The following is a 10,823-nucleotide window of genomic DNA, read 5'->3' as shown; positions in this document are numbered from 1 at the left end:
TTTTAAATGACATTTTCCAAAAAGAATATGTAGAGTGATTTTTATAATATATTTATTTAGAATATTTCAAAGTATGAACAAAAGTAAAAAAAGAAAAGCAAAAAACAAAAGAAAAAAAGTAAAACAGAAAACTAGGTTGTTTTTTCCTGCCGCCTGGGCCGGCCCAACTCGCGGCTCCCTTGAGCTGCAGTTCCCTACAAAATCACTAATTGAGGAGTACTCGTTGCAAAGATCACTCCCACCTTCCCAGGTTACGACAAGTGGCGCGCTGCATATGCGTCACTTGTTGCAACATGTGCGTCACTTGTTGCAACCTCTGAGTTTTCCCTTTTTTTCGTAGATCCGTTTATTCAAAACGTTTTATCTCTTAAACCGTGAGTCCAAATCTCGAACCGTTTTTCACCGTTGGATTCCTCGCGTCGAGATCTTCAAAACCAGATCCCATGTTGATAGGTTTTGACGAACTTTTTTTCACGAAAAACCTAGACGAAAAAACCGAACCGGGAGCACGGGTTTTCCTTTCCTTTCCGAAAGAGGCACGCCCGTGCCTCTCGCGAAATCACAACTATACCTCTAGCGGAAGAAAAAAAATAAGAGATAACGCTTTTTTTTCGTTTCTGGGAGGCACGGCCGCGACTCTCGCGAAAACACAACCGTGCCTCTCGCGGAAGAAAAAAACAGAAAACATATTTTTTTTCATTTCCAAGAGGCACGGCCGTGACTCTTGCGAAAGCACAACAGTGTCTCTTGATACGTCTCCAACGTATCTATAATTTTTTATTGTTCCATGTTGTTATATTATCATTCTTGGATGTTTTATAATCATTTTATAGTCATTTATATCATTTTTTGGTACTAACCTATTGACATAGTGCCAAGTGCCAGTTGGTGATTTTGCATGTTTTTTATATTGCAGGAAATCAATACCGAACGGAGTCAAAACGCAGCGAAACATTTTGTGGATTTTTTATGGACCAGAAGACATTCAGTGGGCCGAAGAAGCACCTGGGGGTGCTCCGAGGGGGACACAACCCACCAGGGCGCGCCTGGCGCGCCCTTGTGGGTTGTGCCCACCTCGGTTGCCTCCCGAACCGTCGCTTTACTTTATAAATACCCCAATATTCCATAAACCCTAGGGGAGTCGACGAAAATCAATTCCAGCCGAAGCAAGTTCCAGAACCACCAGATCCAATCTAGACACCATCACGGTGGGGTTCATCATGTCCATTGGTGCCTCTTCGATGATGTGTGAGTAGTTCTTTGTAGACCTACTGGTCCGTAGTTAGTAGCTAGATGGTTTTCTCTCTCTCTTTTGATTCTCAATACAATGGTCTCTTGGAGATCCATATGATGTAACTCTTATTGTTGTGTGTTTGTTGGGATCAGATGAACTTTGAGTTTATGATCAGATCTATCTTTTTATCCATGAAAATTATTTGAGTCTTCTTTGATCTCTTATATGCATGATTGCTTATAGCCTCGTATTTCTTCTCCGATATTTGGGTTTTGTTTGGCCAACTTGATCTATTTATCTTGCAGTAGGAAGAGGTGTTTTGTGATGGGTTCGATCTTACGGTGCTTGATCCCAATGACAGAAGGGGAACCGACACGTATGTATCGTTGCTATTAAGGATAATAAGATGGGGTCTATTTCTACATAAATAGATCTTGTCTACATCATGTCATCGTTCTTATTGCATTACTCCGTTTTTCCATGAACTTAATACACTAGATGCATGCTGGATAGCGGTCGATGTGTGGAGTAATAGTAGTAGATGCAGGCAGGAGTCGGTCTACTAATTTTGGATGTGATGCCTATATAATGATCATTGCCTGGATATCGTCATGATTATTTGAAATTCTATCAATTGCCCAACAGTAATTCGTTTACCCACCATTTGCTATTTTTCTCGAGAGAAGCCACTAGTGAAATCTACGGCCCCCGAGTCTCTTTCTTATTATATTTGCCTTTGCGATCCATTTTATTTGCTTTTATTTTCAGATCTATTAAACCAAAAATACAAAAATACCTTGCTGCAATTTATTTTATCTCGCGTTCCCGCGAGATCTATCTATCAAATTATTACAACTTTCTCACGTCTGTTTGCCAATTTCTGGCGCCATTACCCGAAAGGGATTGACAACCCCTTTAACACGTCGGATTGCGAGTATTTGTTATTTTTGTGTAGGTGTTGTTTACGTAGTGTTGCTTGGTTCTCCTACTGGTTCGATAACCTTGGTCTCATCACTGAGGGAAATACCTACCGTCGTTGTGCTGCATCATCCCTTCCTCTTTGGGGAAATACGGATGTAGTCTAGCAGACATCAAAAGGAATTTCTGGTGCCGTTGCCGGGGAAAGATCATCAACATCTACCAGGTTCCTAAATACAAATCTCATCACCTTGACATTTACATTATTTGTCATTTGCCTCTCGTTTTCCTCTCCCCCACTTCACAAAAAGTTGTCGTTTTATTTGCCCTCTTCTTCGTTCGCCGTTTTCTTGCCGGATCTGTTTTTGAGTGCAATCTTGTTGCGTGGTCACAATGACTCAAGAGAACACCAAGTTGTGTGATTTCTCAAATACCAAGAACAATGATTTTATTGGCACTCCGATTGCTCCCGCCACTAGTTCGGAATCTTGTGATATTAATACTGCTTTGCTGAATCTTGTTATGAAAGATCAATTTTCCGGTACTCCTAATGAGGATGTTGCGTCCCATCTTAACACATTCGTGGAATTATGCGATATGCAAAAAAAAAGATGTGGACAATGATGTTGTGAAGATGAAATTATTTCCATTTTCTTTGCGAGATGCAAAAATTTGGTTTTCTTCTTTGCCTTGCAATAGTATTGTTCTTGGAATAAGTGCAAAGATGCTTTTATCACTAAGTATTTTCCGCCCGCAAAAATTATTTTCCTTAGAACCCAGATCATGAATTTCAAGCAACTTGAACATGAGCATGTTGCACAATCTTGGGAAAGGATGAAAATGATGCTAAGGAATTGCCAAACTCATGGGTTAAATCTTTGGGTTATCATACAAATTTTTTATGCGGGGTTGAATTTTGTTTCTCATAATCTTTTAGATTCCGCCGTGGGAGGTACTTTTATGGAAATTACTTTGGGTGAAGCCACCAAATTTCTTGATAATATCATGGCAAATTATTCACAATGGCATACCGAAAGAGCTCCTACTAGTAAAAAAGTTATTTCGGTTGAAGAAATTTCTTATTTGAGTGAAAAAGTTGATGCTCTTATGAAATTGGTTGCTAGTAAAAGGGCTCCTATTGATTTCAATTATATGCCTTTGTCTACTTTGATTGAGCAAAACAGTGATGCCGTAGATGTGAATTTATCTCGCGAAACAATTTCAATAACAATGCTTATAGAGGTAATTTTAATCCAAGGTCTTTTCCTAGTAATTCCTCTAATATTTATGGTAATTCCTATGGAAATCCTTCTTATAATAATAATAGGTACACCTCTGGTCTTGAGAATAATATTAAATAATTTATCAACACGCAAAAAGTTTTCAACACTACAATGGAAGAAAAGTTGAATAAGATTGATGATTTGTCTAGAAGTGTTGATAGAATTTCTCATTGTTGGGGATCGTAGCAGAAATTTAAAATTTTCTACGCATCACCAAGATCCATCTATGGAGTTCACTAGCAACGAGAGAGAGGAGTGCATCTACATACCCTTGTAGATCGCGAGCGGAAGCGTTCAAGTGAACGGGGTTGATGGAGTCGTACTCGTCGTGATCCAAATCACCGATGACCGAGCGCCGAACGGACGGCACCTCCGCGTTCAACACACGTACGGAGCAGCGACGTCTCCTCCTTCTTGATCCAGCAAGGGGGTAGGAGAGGTTGATGGAGATCCAGCAGCACGACGGCGTGGTGGTGGAAGTAGCGAGGATCCCGGCAGGGCTTCGCCCAGCGCAAGCGGGAGGAAGAGGTGTCACGGGAGGGAGAGGGAGGCGCCAGGGGCTAGGGTACTGCTGCCCTCCCTCCCCCCACTATATATAGGGTCCCTGGGGGGCGCCGGCCCTGGGAGATCCCATCTCCAGGGGGGGGGCGGCCAAGGGGGTGACTTGCCCCCCAAGCCAAGTGGGGCGCCCCCCCCCCCCCCACCCCCAGGGTTTCCAACCCTAGGCGCAGGGGAGGCCCAAGGGGGGCGCACCAGCCCACCAGTGGCTGGTTCCCCTCCCCACTTCAGCCCATGGGGCCCTCCGGGATAGGTGGCCCCACCCGGTGGACCCCCGGGACCCTTCCGGTGGTCCCGGTACAATACCGATAACCCCCGAAACTTTCCCGGTGGCCGAAACTGGACTTCCTATATATAATTCTTCACCTCCGGACCATTCCGGAACTCCTCGTGATGTCCGGGATCTCATCCGGGACTCCGAACAACTTTCGGGTTTCCGCATACTAATATCTCTACAACCCTAGCGTCACCGAACCTTAAGTGTGTAGACCCTACGGGTTCGGGAGACATGCAGACATGACCGAGACGACTCTCCGGTCAATAACCAACAGCGGGATGTGGATACCCATGTTGGCTCCCACATGTTCCACGATGATCTCATCGGATGAACCACGATGTCGAGGATTCAATCAATCCCGTATACAATTCCCTTTGTCAATCGGTACGTTACTTGCCCGAGATTCGATCGTCGGTATCCCAATACCTTGTTCAATCTCGTTACCGGCAAGTCACTTTACTCGTACTGTAATGCATGATCCCGTGACCAAACACTTGGTCACATTGATCTCATTATGATGATGCATTACCGAGTGGGCCCAGAGATACCTCTCCGTCAAACGGGGTGACAAATCCCAGTCTCGATTCGTGCCAACCCAACAGACACTTTCGGAGATACCCGTAGTGCACCTTTATAGCCACCCACTTACGTTGTGACGTTTGGCACACCCAAAGCACTCCTACGGTATCCGAGAGTTGCACAATCTCATGGTCTAAGGAAATGATACTTGACAATTGGAAAAGCTATAGCAAACGAACTACACGATCTTTGTGCTATGCTTAGGATTGGGTCTCCTAATGATGTGATCCCGTTATCAATGACATCCAATGTCCATAGTCAGGAAACCATGACTATCTTTTGATCAACGAGCTAGTCAACTAGAGGCTTACTAGGGACACGTTGTGGTCTATGTATTCACACATGTATTACGATTTCCGGATAACACAATTATAGCATGAACAATAGACAATTATCATGAACAAGGAAATATAATAATAACCATTTTATTATTGCCTCTAGGGCATATTTCCAACAGTCTCCCACTTGCACTAGAGTCAATAATCTAGTTACATTGTGATGAATCGAACACCCATAGAGTTCTGGTGTTGATCATGTTTTGCTCTAGGGAGAGGTTTAGTCAACGGATCTGCTACATTCAGGTCTGTATGTACTTTACAAATATCTATGTCTCCATTTTGAACACTTTCACGAATGGAGTTGAAGCGACGCTTGATATGCCTGGTCTTCCTGTGAAACCTGGGCTCCTTGGCAAGGGCAATAGCTCCAGTGTTGTCACAGAAGAGAGTCATCGGGCCCGACGCATTGGGAATCACCCCTAGGTCAGTAATGAACTCCTTCATCTAGACTGCTTCCTGCGCTGCCTCTGAGGCCGCCATGTACTCCGCTTCACAAGTAGATCCCGCCACGATGCTTTGCTTGCAACTGCACCAGCTTACTGCCCCTCCATTCAAAATATACACGTATCCGGTTTGTGACTTCGAGTCATCCAGATCTGTGTCGAAGCTAGCGTCGACGTAACCCTTTACGACGAGCTCTTCGTCACCTCCATATACTAGAAACATATCCTTAGTCCTTTTCAGGTACTTCAGGATATTCTTGACCACTGTCCAGTGTTCCATGCCGGGATTACTTTGGTACCTTCCTACCAAACTTACGGCAAGGTTTACATCAGGTCTGGTACACAGCATGGCATACATAATAGACCCTATGGCCGAGGCATAGGGGATGACACTCATCTTTTCTCTATCTTCTGCCGTGGTCGGGCATTGAGTCGTGCTCAATTGCACACCTTGCAATACAGGCAAGAACCCCTTCTTGGACTGATCCATATTGAACTTCTTCAATATCTTGTCAAGGTACGTACTTTGTGAAAGACCAATGAGGCGTCTTGATCTATCTCTATAGATCTTGATGCCTAATATATAAGCAGCTTCTCCAAGGTCCTTCATTGAAAAACACTTATTCAAATAGGCCTTTATACTTTCCAAGAATTCTATATCATTTCCCATCAATAGTATGTCATCCACATATAATAAGAGAAATGCTACAGAGCTCCCACTCACTTTCTTGTAAACACAGGCTTCTCCATAAGTCTGTGTAAACCCAAACGCTTTGATCATCTCATCAAATCGAATGTTCCAACTCCGAGATGCTTGCACCAGCTCATAGATGGAGCGCTGGAGCTTGCATACCTTGTTAGCATTCTTAGGATCGACAAAACCTTCCGGCTGCATCATATACAATTCTTCCTTAAGAAAGCCGTTAAGGAATGCCGTTTTGACGTCCATTTGCCATATCTCATAATCATAGAATGCGGCAATTGCTAACATGATTCGGACGGACTTCAACTTCTCTACGGGTGAGAAAGTCTCATCGTAGTCAACCCCTTGAACTTGTCGATAACCCTTAGCGACAAGTTGAGCCTTATAGATGGTCACATTACCATCCGCGTCTGTCTTCTTCTTAAAGATCCATTTGTTTTCTATCGCTCGCCGATCATCGGGCAAGTCAGTCAAAGTCCATACTTCGTTTTCATACATGGATCCTATCTCGGATTTCATGGCTTCTAGCCATTTGTCGGAATCTGGGCCCGCCATTGCTTCTTCATAGTTCGAAGGTTCACCGTTGTCTAACAACATGATTTCCAGGACAGGGTTGCCATACCACTCTGGTGTGGAACGTGTCCTTGTGGACCTACGAAGTTCAGTAGTAACTTGATCCGAAGCTTCATGATCATCATCATTAACTTCCTCCCCAGTCGGTGTAGGCACCTCGGGAACATCTTCCCGCGCCGCGCTACTTTCCGGTTCGGAAGGGGTGACTATCACCTCATCAAGTTCCACTTTCCTCCCACTCACTTCTTTCGAGAGAAACTCTTTCTCCAGAAAGGACCCGTTCTTGGCAACAAAGATCTTGCCTTCGGATCTGAGGTAGAAGGTATACCCAATGGTTTCCTTAGGGTATCCTATGAATACGCATTTTTCCGACTTGGGTTCGAGCTTTTCAGGTTGAAGTTTCTTGACATAAGCATCGCATCCCCAAACTTTTAGAAACGACGGCTTAGGTTTCTTCCCAAACCATAATTCATACGGTATTGTCTCAACGGATTTCGACGGAGCCCTATTTAAAGTGAATGCGGCAGTCTCTAAATCATAGCCCCAAAATGAGAGCGGTAGATCTGTAAGAGACATCATAGATCGCACAATATCCAATAGAGTGCGATTACGACGTTCGGACACACCGTTACGCTGAGGTGTTCCAGGCGGCGTGAGTTGTGAAACGATTCCACATTCCCTTAAGTGCGTACCAAATTCGTGACTTAAATATTCTCCCCCACGATCTGATCGTAAGAACTTTATCTTTCGGTCACGTTGATTCTCCACCTCATTCTGAAATTCCTTGAACTTTTCAAAGGTCTCAGACTTGTGTTTCATTAGGTAGACATACCCATATCTACTTAAGTCATCAGTGAGAGTGAGAACATAACGATAGCCACCGCGAGCCTCAACACTCATTGGACCGCACACATCGGTATGTATGATTTCCAATAAGTTGGTTGCTCGCTCCATTGTTCCGGAGAACGGAGTCTTGGTCATCTTACCCATGAGGCATGGTTCGCACGTGTCAAATGATTCGTAATCAAGAGACTCCAAAAGTCCATCTGCATGGAGCTTCTTCATGCGCTTGACACCAATGTGACCAAGGCGGCAGTGCCACAAGTATGTGGGACTATCGTTATCAACTTTACATCTTTTGGTATTCACACTATGAATATGTGTAACATCACGTTCGAGATTCATTAAGAATAAACCATTGACCAGCGGGGCATGACCATAAAACATATCTCTCATATAAATAGAACAACCATTATTCTTGGATTTAAATGAGTAGCCATCTCGCATTAAACGAGATCCAGATACAATGTTCATGCTCAAAGCTGGCACTAAATAACAATTATTGAGGTTTAAAACTAATCCCATAGGTAAATGTAGAGGTAGCGTGCCGACGGCGATCACATCGACCTTGGAACCATTCCCGACGCGCATCGTCACCTCGTCCTTCGCCAGTCTCCGCTTATTCCGCAGCTCCTGTTTTGAGTTACAAATATGATCAACCGCACCGGTATCAAATACCCAGGAGCTACTACGAGTACTGGTAAGGTACACATCAATTACATGTATATCACATATACCTTTGGTGTTGCCGGCCTTCTTGTCCGCTAAGTATTTGGGGCAGTTCCGCTTCCAGTGACCACTTCCCTTGCAATAAAAGCACTCAGTCTCAGGCTTGGGTCCATTCTTTGGCTTCTTCCCGGCAACTGGCTTACCGGGCGCGGCAACTCCCTTGCCGTCCTTCTTGAAGTTCTTCTTACCCTTGCCTTTCTTGAACTTAGTGGATTTATTCACCATCAACACTTGATGTTCCTTTCTGATCTCCACCTCCGCTGATTTCAGCATTGAATATACCTCAGGAATGGTCTTTTCCATCCCCTGCATATTGAAGTTCATCACAAAGCTCTTGTAGCTCGGTGGAAGCGACTGAAGGATTCTGTCAATGACCGCGTCATCCGGGAGATTAACTCCCAGCTGAGTCAAGCGGTTGTGTAACCCAGACATTCTGAGTATGTGCTCACTGACAGAACTGTTTTCCTCCATCTTACAACTAAAGAACTTGTCGGAGACTTCATATCTCTCGACCCGGGCATGAGCTTGGAAAACCATTTTCAGCTCTTCGAACATCTCATATGCTCTGTGTTGCTCAAAACGCTTTTGGAGCCCCGGTTCTAAGCTGTAAAGCATGCCGCACTGAACGAGGGAGTAATCATCAGCACGTGACTGCCAAGCGTTCATAACGTCTTGGTTCTCTGGGATGGGTGCATCACCTAGCGGTGCTTCTAGGACATAATCTTTCTTGGCAGCTATGAGGATGATCCTCAGGTTCCGGACCCAGTCCGTATAGTTGCTGCCATCATCTTTCAGCTTGCTTTTCTCTAGGAACGCGTTGAAGTTGAGGGCAATGTGGGCCATTTGATCTACAAGACATATTGTAAAGATTTTAGACTAAGTTCATGATAATTAAGTTCATCTAATCAAATTATTCAATGAACTCCCACTCAGATAGACATCCCTCTAGTCATCTAAGTGAAACATGATCCGAGTCAACTAGGCCGTGTCCGATCATCACGTGAGACGGACTAGTCAACATCGGTGAACATCTTCATGTTGATCGTATCTTCTATACGACTCATGCTCGACCTTTCGGTCTTCCGTGTTCCGAGGCCATGTCTGTACATGCTAGGCTCGTCAAGTCAACCTAAGTGTATTGCGTGTGTTCCGAGGCCATGTATGTACATGCTAGGCTCGTCAACACCCGTTGTATGCGAACGTTAGAATCTATCACACCCGATCATCACGTGGTGCTTCGAAACAACGAACCTTCGCAACGGTGCACAGTTAGGGGGAACACTTTCTTGAAATTATTGTAAGGGATCATCTTACTTACTATCGTCGTTCTAAGCAAAATAAGATGTAAAACATGATAAACATCACATGCAATCAAATAGTGACATGATATGGCCAATATCATTTTGCTCCTTTTGATCTCCATCTTCGGGGCGCCATGATCATCTTCGTCACCGGCATGACACCATGATCTCCATCATCGTGTCTTCATGAAGTTGTCACGCCAATGATTACTTCTACTTCTATGGCTAACGTGTTTAGCAATAAAGTAAAGTAATTTACATGGCGTTATTCAATGACACGCAGGTCATACAAAAATAAAGACAACTCCTATGGCTCCTGCCGGTTGTCATACTCATCGACATGCAAGTCGTGATTCCTATTACAAGAACATGATCAATCTCATACATCACATATATCATTCATCACATCTTCTGGCCATATCACATCACAAAGCATATGCTGCAAAAACAAGTTAAACGTCCTCTAATTGTTGTTGCATGTTTTTACGTGGCTTCTATAGGTTTCTAGCAAGAACGTTTCTTACCTACGTTAAACCACAACGTGATATGCCAATTACTATTTACCCTTCATAAGGACCCTTTTCATCGAATCCGATCCAACTAAAGTGGGAGAGACAGACACCCGCTAGCCACCTTATGCAACTAGTGCATGTCAGTCGGTGGAACCTGTCTCACGTAAGCGTACGTGTAAGGTCGGTCCGGGCCGCTTCATCCCATGATGCCGCCGAATCAAGATAAGACTAGTAGTGGCAAGAAAATTGACATGATCTACGCCCACAACAATCTTGTGTTCTACTCGTGCATAGTAACTACGCGTAAACCTGGCTCATGATGCCACTGTTGGGGATCGTCGCAGAAATTTAAAATTTTCTACGCATCACCAAGATCCATCTATGGAGTTTACTAGCAACGAGAGAGAGGAGTGCATCTACATACCCTTGTAGATCGCGAGCGGAAGCGTTCAAGTGAACGGGGTTGATGGAGTCGTACTCGTCGTGATCCAAATCACTGATGACCGAGCGCCGAACGGACGGCACCTCCGCGTTC

Source organism: Aegilops tauschii, chromosome 5 (genome assembly GCF_002575655.3).
Source record: "Aegilops tauschii subsp. strangulata cultivar AL8/78 chromosome 5, Aet v6.0, whole genome shotgun sequence".
Classification (NCBI taxonomy): Eukaryota; Viridiplantae; Streptophyta; class Magnoliopsida; order Poales; family Poaceae; genus Aegilops; species Aegilops tauschii.
This window is presented reverse-complemented; position numbering follows the sequence as displayed.